The following is a 13,963-nucleotide window of genomic DNA, read 5'->3' as shown; positions in this document are numbered from 1 at the left end:
GCCCCCATTACCTCTCCACTCTCATCTCTTCCTACATCCCTCCCCGTCAACTCCGCTCACTGGACAAGTCTCTCTTGTCATCCCCCTTCTCCTCCACTGCTAACTCCAGGCTTCGTTCCTTTTCCCTCGCGGCACCTTATGCCTGGAATAGACTTCCTGAGCCTATATGTCTAGCTCCATCTCTACCTGTTTTCAAATCTATGCTGAAAACCCACCTTTTCACCATTGCTTTTGGCTCCTAGCCACTACTCAATTGCCCTCCCCTTGTTCCTTCTCACCCAGTACTTCCCTCGCCCTTAATTGTCTTGTTTGTCTGTATTTTTAGATTGTAAGCTCTACTGAGCAGGTACTGTCTCTCTGTGTCAGGTGTTCAGCGCTGTGTGTGTCTGGTAGCGCTATACAAATGCTAATAATAATAATATTCAGTGACATGTAATCGCATAGTGCTGCTGAAAATGTCTGGTTAGCACCCGACTCGAAACCAGCTATTTTGGGGGTATTCTGGGAATGGAATCAGCACTTGGTCAGTTAACTGGGCAAGGTAACCGCATAAATAGGACTGCATAAAGTCAGTCCTATCTTTATATGGCATAGCCAGTTAAGTGCTAAATATCGCACTTAACTGGCTCTGTTTTCGCCAACTCCATATACCCGGAAATTCAATGCCGGAGCCTGGACATGACCTGGCATTAAATTTCTGGGGATAACGCTGGCAGCAGTCAGCACAGCGCTATTCACAGGCAGCTGAATTATCAAGCCCAAGATAATCAACAAGGGATAAAGAAATAGGATTTATTCTAAGAACAGTCTGATGTCATCCAAGCTACCTTTATGAGTAGCAGTATCGGCTAAGAAGCTTAAAATTTAATGCATGGGCTGGAGGGACTACTGTTACCCCTCGCCTCCCTAAAAAATGTAGTAAAGGAGGCGAAGATAGTGGTGGGCAGACTTACTGTATATGGTCTGTGCCAGATCTGGTGGTGGGAGGCGGGACTGGTGGTTGGGAGGCGGAGATAGTGCTGGGCAGACTTATACGGTCTGTGCCCTGAAAAAGACAGGTACAAATCAAGGTAAAGTATACACATGAGTTTATCTTGTTGGGCAGACTGGATGGACCGTGCAGGTCTTTTTCTGCAGTCATCTACTATGTGATGTAGGGAAACTGGCACGGTTACACCCCAGGCAGTCAGATTTTAGGACTACCTGTAGTACTGAAATATTCTGGCTTCTGTACTCAGTGAGGTAAGGTCTCATTTGGACAAACTCTACCTTATGCTAGCTATTTCACTATATGGTGTACCCCAGGGCTCTAATGTACCTTTCTCCTCTTTTAATTATTATTTATTTAAGTCCTTTAGCCACACTTATTCAAGAGTTTGCACTTTCTTTTTACATATATGCCAATGACATCCTACGGCTTTATAAGGTCACTCCCTCTCAACATTGATTTGCAGCTCCTTCAGTGTGGTTTGTCTCGTGTTGAAACCAGATAAGACAGTCGCTTGCTGGCTGACTGGTCATCTTTCAATTCCAACTGTTCCACTTTTGCTTTTTGATACTTTGATTTCCCCAGTAAACACTTTTTGTTACTTAGGAGTACTGCTTGATTCCAGTTTATCGTTCAAGCCTCAGGTATACACAATATGCAAACCTCAGTTCTTTCTGGTATGACAGCTGAGATCAGTTTGTTCGTTGATCCTAACACTTTTCACTGTATAATTCTCTTATTTATTTGTCCTGCTTAGACTATTGCGATATCATCTATTTAGGTATCTCCAGTTCACTCCTTTAAAAGATTACAGACATTACAAAATAGTTATATGCCTTCTTTGTCATGGAAATTCAATCATATAACATCTGCTTTGAAAGATCATCATTGGTTACCAGTCTCTTACCGTGTCCAATTCAAAATTCTACTTTTGGCTTTTAAAGCCTTTCGACATGGCCCACCTCTGTATCTTTCTTCCTTAACCATTCCATATTCCTCATCACGTGTTCATGCTATTAATCACAATCGTACGGTCTTACCAGGTCCTCGTTTGACCCAAATGGAAAATATACGTCACAGTGCCTTTTTCTTTGTTGCTCTTCACCTGTGGAACTCCTTAACTTTACTTTGGAAGGGAGTGTAAAATTGATGTTGTTTTTATTGGATGTTATTTTAATTGTTTTATTTGTTTGTTTGTTTGTTGCTTTTGTATCCCACATTTCCCCACCTATTTACAGGCTCAGTGTGGCTTACATTATGCCGTAATGGCGATCACCATTACTGGAATGAGAAATACACAGTGGTATTGCATTAAAGCTCATAAGTGACAGAGTAATTTAAGCAGTCATGTATAGAGAGTTCGTTTCCGGAATGAGAAGTAAAGTGGTATTGCGTTAAAGTTCATTAGTGACAGAGTAAATTAAGCAATCAAGTATTATCCCAAAATGAGTTTCGGTTCAACGTGGCTTACATTTAACAGTTATTAGAGATTACATTGGTTCAATTACATTTACAAGGTTGTATGATGCTGTGTTTTACAGTGGTTGGCAAGCTAACTATTAGTGCGTATGGAATACTCATTGGGTTTCTTGAGAAAGTATGTCTTAGTTAATTTCTTAAGTGAAAAAATGCATTACAGTTAGTTGTGTATTGTTGTTCCATAATGATTAGTGTATACTTCACTCAAAGAATTTCTATCAAGTTTTGTAGTTCTTTTTCTTTACTTTTAAACTTGTTTGTAAATCACTTTGATCTGCTTGACAGTGAAAACGGTATATCAAATTATGAATACAAAAGTGAGATGTGGAAAACGTCAGTTTCCATTGCTGTCAGTCTGCTATGATTTGTAAGTGCAGAATTCACCACAGTAAAGAAAATGACCTTGCAATAGGTTTTCCCTTAACCTGTGGAAATGTTCAGTGTTTGATAGCTTCAGATGTGCTCTAAATGTTTGTAAGTACTTTGGTTAGCTCTTTCTATAATTGGTGTGATGTAAGTTGTTCTATTGTTAGGCGTCAAATAGGTTCTATATAGCTAGCCACCTTCTGGGACCTGGTTGAAAACAAAGCGTTTGTATTCCTCGGTTTTTCTAGGCAGCACATTTGAATGAGGCTCTGTGAGGGGGGAAAAAAAAAGATAAAGAGAGAGAGGAAGGCAGGGTGGGAGTTTGAAAATGCAGAACTTTCAGACCTAGTGGAATAACTCCAGGGGGGCCTGGTTAGTCTTGCACTCCCAGCCATGCATGCAGTGTATAATCAACACTGAAGGGCTGTCATCTCCCCTTGGACGTCATACCATTTCATGTTCCATGAGTCAGAGGGAAAGTCCCTGGGTGCTAATAAGACAGCCAGTGCTTTCCATGCTTCCTTTCTTCATGTAAAAACAAGGGAGCCTGCAATACGTGATGTAAGAGAAACAGATTTATTACAAAAATATATGTTTAAAACCCATGTTTACTTATTCCCATAGCATGTGCAGATGATTATCTTCAAGATAAAGGGATTTTTTTTTTATACTAATGTACCTAATCTGGTGATCCATCTGTTGTTTTTATGGCTATGGACAGTTTATCGACAGGAGAAAGGACTCTGATGCAGAAGAATTTCCCCAGTGGCAAAAAAGTCTAATCTAATTTAATCCAGGCATTTATTGACCACTCATCCCAAAATGGATCCAAAGCGGTTTACAAAAGAATAGCCAGACATAGTCTGGGAACTACAAAATTATAAGACACCGCGGAAGGTGGTGGAGACAAAAACGGTAATGGAATTCAAACACGCGTGGGATAAACATAAAAGAATCCTGTTCAGAAGGAAAAGATCCTCAGAAGCTTAGCCGAGATTGGGTGGCGGAGCTGGTGGTTGGGAGGCGGGGCTAGTGCTGGGCAACACTTCTACTGTCTGTGCCCTGAAAATGGCAGATACAAATCAAGGTAAGGTATACACAAAAAGTAGCACATTTGAGTTATCTTGTTAGGCAGACTGGATGGACTGTGCAGGTCCTTTTCTGCCGTCATCTACTATGTTTTGATTTAGGAATTTCAGAACTGGACTCACAAACCAGCGAGGAAGAAGAGCGCTCAGTTGAATATGTAAGTCGCTATCGAGGTTTTGCTCTCTTATGACACTAAGCGCTGAAATGAGGCTCTAACAGTTTAAATGCCATCATTGACGTATTTTTAAATGCGATAGTAAAACAAAAATATAAAAAAGAGTGAGCAACATCATTACACAGAGCTTTGAGAATTGTGGCCATTTAACATTGTGGATTGTGATAATAATTGACTGACATTTAGTTTCAGGAGTATTGCAGGACACATTCCTTGAAAAGGCCCAAAGATACGTAGAGACGGGTGAAACGGGACCTCGTCGGAAGTGGATTTGAAAGATAAGTGTTATAAATATGAAAAAAAAAATAAAAAATTGATAATTATTGAAGAGAATTAAAACAATATAAACCCTTGCGCTTTTTTTTTGTAGCTGATGAAGATTGTGGCTCTGTGAGTCTTAAAAGTGAAAACAAATTTTGACTACAGACACACAGGGGCTTTTTCCTCCAAAGCACGTTGCTTTTCTCTTTCTTATTATAATGAAAGTTGCATCGGAAGAGTGTGACTTTGTTTCCACACTGTTATTACCACATTAATATATAGAAAGTACGTCAGTAAGGCCAACATACAATCCCTCTACTGTAAAACACTGTGCACAAACTTGTGCAAAATGAAATCCCATTTAGAACCTTACTGTACCATAACAGCACTGACTTCCAGGACTCAAAAAAGCAACAATATCTGAGAAAACGCATCACTGTAAATATTACACTAGGCTCTAAAATACCAACATACTACCTAAGAGAACAAATGGGATTGCTACAAGATCTCTACACAGAAACCATATGCATGATAGCAGAATGCTGCACCTTGGTTGCAAGTGCAAAACACAGACAGACCCTCAATAAATATAAAACAAGGGACCACAGATCAGTAATAGAGATATGAAGGTAAAAAATAGAACCGGAAACCTCAAGAAGTCAGACTCTGCATGTACAGCATTACTAGAGACACAGAATCTGGAATACAAGCTAGCAGAGAGGCAAACTTCCCAAATTTGACATAATCCAAGTAATAAATTCAGAATAAAATACTTTTTACTACCTTTCGTTGTCTGAATATTTTATTTTTCCATTTGCTTTAGTCTGTGTCTCGTTTTGCTTCCCTCTTTTTTTTTTCTGTCTTTTGCAAGGTCTCTTGTCCATTTGGATTTCTTCTTTCTCCATGTCCACCATTCATCTTCCCTCTGCATCTCTATCCATTCTGTTCAGCATCTTCCCTATGTCTCTGTCCTTATCCCAATCCTCTCCATACTCAGCATCTCTCTTTGTATCCTTATCTTGCCCTGTCCAGTATCTCCCCTCAATGTCCCTATCCCCATAGGAGCCAACTTTCAAAATTATTGGGGGTGCTAAGAACAATGGAAATAACCTCTCCCTGGACACATAAAAGGAATTTTCTCAATATTGGGGGTGCTCAAGCACCCACAGCACCCATAGAGTTGGCTCCTATGCCTATCCCTCCCTATGTCTAGCATCTTTCCGCTATGTCTCTGTCTTTCCTTATATCCAGTCTCTTCTCTCTCTCTCTCTCTCTCTCTTCCCTTCCTCCAACACCCCCCCCCCCCTCAGTCCAGAGCCAGCATCTTTCTCTTTCTTCCTTGATGCATCTGCCCCCCTCCCCCATGGTCCATCATCTCTCTCTCTCCCTTGGTCCAGTGTCTCTCCCTTTGCCTTCCATTCCCTCCCCCACCCCCACCCCCAGTTCTGGCATCTCTTCCACACTCTTCCTCCTGTCTCTGGTTAAGTACTGCTGAATATCCCCAGATAGCCCCACACAAGTGATTTAAATGTAATAAGGGGTTAAACATAGGAAAAAAAATATATATATATATATATATTTTTTTTTTACTTACCTCGGGCTCCGGGATGTTGGGGCTGCTCGGGGCAGGAAAGTTAGGAGGTGCACTGCAGGGAGCAGCGTTGAGTTTTTTTAAACCCGGGGACAGTTCAGAACGTCCCCGGGTGGAGGAATTTGGGGCCGATTGGGGCCGTTTGTTAAAGTGCAGCGCTTTAGGAGCGCTGCAGGGAGGGCGCCGTCATTTTTTAGCTCCCGGGGACGTTTGGGCACGTCCCCAGGTCGGATGGGGTGAGCGGGTTTTCCTCCACCCGGGGCGCTGTTGTTTTTCATGTCCGGGGATGATTGGCGACATCCCCGGACCGGAAGAGACTGGGTCAGGTCCTGAAGAGCGCCGAAGAGCGAGGGAGGCCTGTTCCAAGGCCCGAAGATTAAAAGAAAATGGCCGGCGAGTCAAGGGAGCTGTGCAGGCATGTGCATGAGGCGGCGAGCCTCATGCACTAATCGGGAGCACGCCTGCTCGCGTTTTGCTGGAGCTCCAGTGAGGCCTAGAAGCCTGGGCCTCGATTTTTGACTGGAGTTCCAGCAAAATGGCGGTTTTTGGGGCCGTTTTCTTATTTTTGCTCCGTTTTCGCCCCAGGACCAGCAGGACCAGAACGGAGGGCAGGCGTCATATGTGCAGAAATTCTTCTGTCAGGTAAGGGGTCGTTTGACCCGAAACTTTAATTTATTTAATTTTAAAATGTGGAAATAGCATTTTTTATTTTTAAAAATTCGGGGTTTTGAGTTTTTTAAATTTGGTTTTCAGTTTTGGGGTCGGGGGATTTTTGTGGCGGGTTAGATTTTGAATTTGGATATTTTTAGTGGGGGTTTTTGGTAGGGTGCTGTTTAAAGGGGTTCTGAAAGAGTTAATTTTTTTTTATTCGACGGGGTAGGTTTAGAGGGGGGAGTTTGAATTTTTGGGATATTTTTTGAATTTTTTTGGGATTTTTAAAAGGGGGTTTGGGGGGGAAAATAGTGAGGTATGGGTTAAAAAGGGTTAAATTTAAATTTTGAAATTATAGCTAGGTAGGGAATAAAAGTGTTTGAGTATGGGAATTTTGGGGTAGATTGGAAAATGTTTAATTGGGTTTTTATTTTAATTATTGATTTCCCCATTATTTTCTATGGGAAATCAGTAATTAAAATGGGGATTTAGCACTGCTGGCCAAGATTCCACCGGTCAGCAGTGAAGCTCGGAATGTTGAAAGAGATGGCTGATTGGTTGGGAAGGGCTTGGAATGTCACCGAAAGCTCCATATCCTTGGTTACGGAGTCATTGGCGGTTGGCAGAAGGAGTTGGGACAGCGAAGAGAGCAGATGTGTGTTGGTGGAGTGGATTTTTGTGTGAGGTAGAGGAAAGATAGCTGGATGGACTTGGGAAGGGGGTGATTAGTAAAAAGGGAGTTCAGTGGAAAATTATATTAAGCAAAGGAGTGATTGTGTTATTTAATAGTTTAGGGGAATTTTAGGAAAGTTAGGATTTAAGTTAGAATTGGAAATAGAATTGTTGGGGTGGAGATTATTGGGAATTAATTGAATGAGTGATTTAAATTGTTGGAATTTATATATTGAAATGTTTTGAATGATATGATATAGGTTATGTGTTATCTGATAAGTTTATAAATTAAGAAGTGATTGACTGCATTGGAGTGTGATTGGAAAATGAATTTATGTTCCTGAAACCTTGTGTCCCTCCTTCAGTAGTATAGGACATAAAAAAAAACATAGCATAGGGGATCTAGAATAGGAAAATTGAATTATTTTGATTTTAAAGCTAGTTTTGGCCCAGTCTTTCTAAATAAAGAGATCCCTTTAGTAAGGAAAAGAAATCCTGAAATATATGTAAGGAGCTAGGGTTTTTCTCCCGTTTAAGTTATTTAAGATAGGTTTAGGAAGAAGACACAGAAGACGCTGCATCATCTAAAAAAACAACGGGCCCCCTCGCAAGAAAGACCTTTGGTGTGAAGCAAGAAGTGGGACTGAGCTACGCACTGAAAGGGAAGTGACTTTCAAAAAGAAAGAAAGGGTAGAAAAGAGGGGTACTTACCTGGATCCGTCAGGAGGGTTAAGGGTAATTCTGAAAAACAAAAGGAAGTTGACACAAAGTATCAATTCTTGAAAACTTGGAGAATTTGAGAGAACATTATTCCACATTTCTTTTAGAAAGTAAGAGTTAATCTGATAATACTTATCTGATATCTTGAAGCTGGGAGGTGAAGGGTTAACCTGTTGACAACAAAAGCACAAGTTAAAATGAATCTGACATTGCTGTATAATAATAGCTTGATATTGTAGCATAAATAAGGGGTCTTAATTTAAGGTTTTAAAGAGTTATATTTCACTGTTTTGTTTAACTTTTAAACTGAATAAAACAAATGTATTTTAAACACCGAGGCTTGCTTCTTTCAAATCTGACCGAGCCCAACAAATTAGTTTTTTTTCCTCCCATCTCTAGCATAGACTTGGGACGAGGATAGTGAATTGTGTCCTGTCCCTTTGCTCCAGGGTGGGTGACATTCTCCTGGCTCGACTACAGGAAAAAGGGGAACTCTGTCACCTAAAAGCTAAAGAGCAAGCTTCCCGGAGCAGAGGGTCCGGATTACATAAAGAGCTAGGACCCTCTCCTGCAATTATAACTACAAATAGCATCCCCCCAAACCATATAATTACCACCAGCAAAACTACCATCAAGCCTCCCCCCCCCCCCACCATCAGATTCCCAATTCTACTCATCAACCCCCCTGAACAAGGTCATCATGACTAATCAGAAGCACTTCAATACCTACTGGGTTAACAGTAGCACTCCCATCTGCCAGATATCCAAACAACTCAGTGGCTCTTTGTATATGGACCTCTGATTTTATAGTACTGTTCTACGTATTAACCCAGAGAAATATTGTGATTATGCATACATGAAGGGGGTAATTTCATAATCAAAACTTTTTATAAACACAACATTATAAATACCATAGGTCTTTCCATTTTAGGTATATTCAACAGGAACATCAAACCCCTACCAAAATTACCCCTCTCCCACCCAGTCACACCTTCCATATCCAGATACCATCACGCTGTCCAGGATAACAGGTTATAACCCCTGCCATCCCCAGCCCAAATGGAGTGTTGTGAATTAGCTCGTCCGCCGCCCCCCCCCCCACCCCCTAGCAAATGTCCAACATCCTTCCGGTGGGAAATGCAACAACTCTCCTTAAAAATGAAACCCATTCAAAAACCATACTTCTTGACTGCGGCGTTAGTGACTGAAGATAATTATCCCAGATTAAGAGAGAAGTTTTTTTATGCTTATGCGTGGCAGGTGGGGGGGGGATAATTTTATAAAGTATTTTTTACATGCAAACCTTGTTTTACACACATGAAAGGGCTTTCATAAAGTTATGCTAATCTAATCTAATTCACTTTAAGATTCTCACTCTAGCTGTCAAGGTTCTGCACTCTGGAATCACCCCCTTACCTCTCTGCTCTCATTTTTCCTTATACTCCTTCTAGGGTTCTACGTTCTGCCTTAATTTTTTCATTGACTTCGCCCCCTCTTCACTGCTCCTGCATTGAATCTACCTGCCACTCAGCCTTTTTCTGCCCAGTTCCTTCTCTTTGGAATGCTCTCCCTGTTCAGCTTCACAGTGAACAATCCCACCCGTGTTGCTGGGTCCTCCTCCACCTGTTCTCTGAGGCTTTTCATTTCCTTATCCTTGATTGATTGTGGCTTGACTGTCTGCTCTGGAACAGTTCCTGCCCCCTCCCCTTTGATTTCCCCCATGCCATCCCTATTTTGCTTTTTGTAGTTATTTTCTACTATTCTATGTTTATTGTAAGCTGCTGTGATTTGCCCTGAAGGGTGGGTGGTATATCAAGCCTTCAATAAGCTAAACTAATCTGGTATTTATATTCCGCTGAATCTCTCCAGATCCAAAGTGGATTAGATAGTAGTATTATACTACAAAGAGACCAGCAGATTAACTAGGAAGTATAAAAAAAAATAACATATCAACATAAAAATTTCTGAAACAAGAAAGTTTTTTAAGGGAGCCTCTGGATAAGAGATCAAATTTCTAAGACCTCTTGGAAGTAAATTTGAGCACAGAACAGCTTGAAAGCCACAGGAACTTGTAAACATCTTGGAATAATGAATCACTTTTGGTAAAGGAAAGTAAATGACAGATGAAACAGAAGATTGTAAAGTTTTAACATTTTCAGAAAAAGAGAATAATTGAATCGTATATTCTGATGCAACTTCCTCAAAATTTTTAAAAATAAATTCGAGCTCTTATGGGAAGCCAGTGTAATTGAATCAACAAGGGGAGGTACTAACAGTTTTATGACACTTAAAGATCATATGTGCTGAAACATTTTGCAGTGTCTGAAATTTCTTAACCAGCTTAATGGAAATACCAAAATACAGACCATTACAGTAATCTAGGTGCGAGAGAATTAAAGCCTGTTTTGTGTATGTAAGCAATAGTATATGTGAAGACAAGACAGTGTTATGACCCATGTGTTGGCAAGTTCAGTTGCGTAGATTTGAAGGAATATGGGTACAGAGGTCAGGTAAGTAGGGTTGTATAAGCCCAAATGTTTTATTTATAACCCGACATGGCCCGTGTTTCAGCAACTGCCCGCAGCAGGGGACAGTGAGAATTTAAACATCAGTCTGTAGACTCCTTCTTATCAACAACAAAACAGGAAAACACGCACTCTCAGCATCTCTCTTTAATGTGTTTCTGGCTTCTTTGGGAACAGTTTTTAAGAACTTGAATGTCGCCTACAGAATGTATGCAGACGACATTTAATTTTCTCCACTGGATTATGATTCTCTAAATTTCTTATAGAGTACACTATCCACCTTATAATTGAAAGAGAAAAACGCCTAGATTTCGACCCAAATCGGGAGATAGACGTTTATCTCACGAAAACGAATAAATCGGTATAATGGAAAGCCGATTTTGGACGTTTTCAACTGCACTCCACCGCGGAAGCGTACAAAGTTGACGTGGGCGTGTCGGAGGTGTGGCGAAGGTGGAACTGGGGCGTGGTTATCGGCCGAGGAGAGATGGGCGCCTTTCGCTGATAATGGAAAAAAAGTATGCGTTTGTAGCTAGAATTTAAGGCACTTTTCCTGGACCCTGTTTTTTCACGAATAAGGCCCCAAAAAGTGCCCTAAATGACCAGATTACCACCAGAGGGAATCGGGGATGACCTCCCCTGACTCCCCCAGTGGTCACTAACCCCCTCCCACCACAAAAAATGATGTTTCACAACTTTTTATTTTCACCCTCAAATGTCATACCCACCTCCCTGGCAGCAGTATGCAGGTCCCTGGAGCAGTTGTTAGGGGGTGCAGTGGACTTCAGGCAGGTGGACCCAGGCCCATCCCCCCCCTACCTGTTACAATTGTGCTGCTTAATGCTTAGTCGTCCAACCCCCCCAAACCCACTGTACCCACATGTAGGTGCCCCCCTTCATCCCTTAGGGCTCTAGTAATGGTGTAGACTTGTGGGCAGTGGGTTTTGAGGGGGATTTGGGGGGCTCAACACACAAGGGAAGGGTGCTATGCACCTGGGAGCTCTTTTACCTTTTTTTTTTTTTTCTAAAAGTGCCCCCTAGGGTGCCCGGTTGGTGTCCTGGCATGTGAGGGGGACCAGTGCACTACGACTCCTGGCCCCTCCCACGAACAAATGCCTTGGATTTATTCGTTTTTGAGCTGGGTGCTTTCATTTTCCATTATCGCTGAAAAACAAAAACGCCCAGCTAACAAATTGTCGAATAAAACATGGACGTCTATTTTTTTCGAAAATACGGTTCGGTCTGCCCCTTCACGGACCCGTTCTCGGAGATAAACGCCCATGGAGATAGACGTTTTCATTCAATTATGCCCTATGGGGCTCATTTTTGAAACATAAAACCATCCAAAAAGTGTCATAAAGCACTATTTGGATGTATTTCTTCTCAAAACGTCCAAATCAGTATTTTCAAAATCTGTTTTGCAGAATTCTGTCTATGCAGTTTGTCTGCAGTGCATCCAAATCACAAGGAGTAGCCTAGTGGTTAGAGCACCAGTCTTGGAATCCAGAGGTGGCCGGTTCAAATCCCACTATTGCTTCTTGTGATCTTGGGCAAGTCACTTAACCCTCCATTGCCTCAGGTATAAAATTAGATTGTGAGCCTTCCTGGGACAGAGAAATATCCAGAGTACCTGAATGTAACTCACCTTGAGCTACTGCTGAAAAAGGTGTGAGCACAATCCAAATTAAAAAAAAAAAAGGTGTTGTGTTGGGGATATTTCAAAGGCAGGATTAGGGAAGATTTAGGGCATGCCTAATATCTGGATGCCTAGACCTGTTTTCAGAACAAAAAGGTGCCCTAAATGACCAGATGACCACTGGAGGGAATCAGGGATGACCCCTTCACTCCCCTAGTAGTCATTGATCCCCTCCCATCCCCCCAAAATGTGAATAAAAATAGTACTCACCAGTCTCTATGATGGCCTCAGATGTTATAGATGCTGACCCCTCCTACATCCCAGTAGCTTGATTTTCAACGTTTTTAACTTGTACTTTTTTTGTCCCCAGAATGGCCTGAAAAGATAAACACACAGAGCACAAAACCTTGTTACAAATGGCATTTATGAAAAAAAAAGAGACCTTTTTTCCCCCAATTCTATATATGGCACCTAAAATTAACATGCGTTAGGCAATCACACCTAAGCGCATTCTAAATACTGCACATAAATGTACCTGCGGTATTTAGAATATGCTTAGGCGTAATTCAAGTGGCTACATCTATGTACGTCCATTTATTTATTTATTTAGATTTTGCTCACACCTTTTTCAGTAGTAGCTTGAGGTGAGTTACATTCAGGTACACTGGGTATTTCTCTGTCCCAGGAGGGCTCACAATCTAAGTTTGTACCTGAGGCAATGGAGGGGTTAAGTGACTTCCCCCTCTCCCCCCCCTTTTTTAAGTGCACTAAACTAGCATATGAGTATATAAGAGTTATGTAATTCATCTTTAATAATAATTTTTATAGTTGTATGTCCATTTTGCATGTGACTTTTGTTCCTGTATTTTGACAATCCTGTTTTCATCCTCCTGAAATTTTATTTAAGAACATTTCATGCTTCATTTTTATTGATTTATTACTGTGAATATTCATTTACATTTTTAAGTACCATTTTGACGTTCTTTAATCACATGAACACTATATGTGTGTTATTTATGTTTTGCATATTCTTTATTTATATTTATATATTTTCTTTTAAATGTTTTTAGACTCCTGAGGCAGGCCTGTGGCTGATACACAGTACTGTGTCGAGTCTACATTAAAATTTATTTATCATACACCGCAACTGTCACAGTCTCCTGGAGTCATTGGTCCACTTCCCACTTCTTTGTTTACATTTTCGACTTCGTGGGATTTAGTGTCCATCCACCCAGGTGGACAACCTACTGCAATTCCAGAAACTACTAAAGACTCAGTGTTTCATAAGGGCTTATTCAGAAATATGATAAGATAAAGTGAAGTATGACTTGCTTTTACCTGCAGTGCTGGTAACGTGGTAGCATAACATAGGAAATGATGACAGATAAAGACCTGAACAGTCCATCCAGTCTGCCCAACGAGATGAACTCATTTTACATGGTATGTGATACTTTATAAGTATACCGAATTTGATTTGTCCTTGCCATTTTCAGGGCACAGATCGTAGAAGTCTGCCTAGCACTGTTCTTGTACTAGAAGTTCTGAAGTTAACATCTAAGTCCCTTAAAATTTATACGCCAGCCCATCCATATCCATTCAGTTACGATCAGGGCGTAGACGGTAGAAGTCTGCCCAGCACTGGGTTTGATTCCCAATTACTGGCGTTGCCACCCAATCTCCGCTAAGATTCTGTAGATCCATTCCTTCTAAACAGGATTCCTTTGTGTTTATCCCACGCCCGTTTGTTTATCCCACGGTCTTTGCTTGGATAGGATCTTTTCTGTTTAATTTGTCTAATTAAAGCTGTTTG

This window comes from Microcaecilia unicolor, chromosome 13 (genome assembly GCF_901765095.1).
Source record: "Microcaecilia unicolor chromosome 13, aMicUni1.1, whole genome shotgun sequence".
In the NCBI taxonomy this organism is placed as follows: domain Eukaryota; kingdom Metazoa; phylum Chordata; class Amphibia; order Gymnophiona; family Siphonopidae; genus Microcaecilia; species Microcaecilia unicolor.
Note: the sequence above shows the minus strand (reverse complement) of the source record.